This window comes from Protomyctophum bolini (assembly GCF_963924005.1).
Source record: "Protomyctophum bolini genome assembly, chromosome: 3".
NCBI lineage: Eukaryota > Metazoa > Chordata > Actinopteri > Myctophiformes > Myctophidae > Protomyctophum > Protomyctophum bolini.
In genome coordinates, this window is record NC_137864.1 from 10,638,410 (window position 1) to 10,639,428 (window position 1,019).

A 1,019-nucleotide genomic window follows, 5' to 3' on the forward strand; every position below is an offset into this window, starting at 1 on the left:
ATGCCGAAAAAGCTGAGGTTTTTACCTATAACATCGGAACATCCACCTCTGACAACAACAGGAGACACTGCTCTGAAGGAAGTCAAGGACTTCAAGTACCTGGACTCATGGGTCAACTCATCTTCCACTTGCATGGAGGGCCCTGAACGGCATGGCCAGTGTATGGAACTACAACCTCCCCCGACAAATCAAACACAGCTTCTTCTATGCAATGGTAGAGTCTGTTATGGCAGTGAATGCTGGACCCTGAAACCAACCCTGCAGAAGTCTCTAGACGGGTGCTACACCAGAATGTTGTGTGCAGTACATCAGCAACAGTACACATGTAACAGTACCAACAAAAGTCTGTATGAAAAAATTCCAAGAGGGTCAATTTCCAAGGTTAAGTATAGTTAATATATCAAAATAATTTTAACCACTTTAGCCATTTATACCCTACTTTGTGCCGCGCTGTGAGCTTGTACATCTGCTGTTCATTTAGGGGTTTGAAAATATATTTGAAATATTTTTATTTTGTTTTTAACAAAAAAAATCATAATAATAAAATAAGGGGTCCGTGGCCAAATATATTTGTTTAGAACACCTTTGAGAAACAATGACCTAACCGACCTCACCTCTGTGTTGTTTATACGTGGGTCAGGTTAATCTAAACGTAGGCCTAATACTCTCCAAAACGGCACTGTTACAATCCATTGACAATACTGTTTGTGTGCGTGCGTGCGTGCGTGCGTGCGTGCGTGCGTGCGTGCATTGGGTATGAAATCCTTCTGCCTGATCTGCATTCCACAGTATTACAAGAACACACACACACACACACACACAAACACACACTTCTGTCTCCCTCCTGACTGTTACAGAGTCTTGGCTATACTTGGAGATGCAGACAGACCCCCTATGAAGTACATTGTGTGTGTGTGTGTGTGTGTGTGTGTGTGTGTGTGTGTGTGTGTGTGTGCGCGCGCGTGTGTGTGTGTGTGTGTGTGCACTGTGCACACATCTTACATCCAAACAGCATTAGG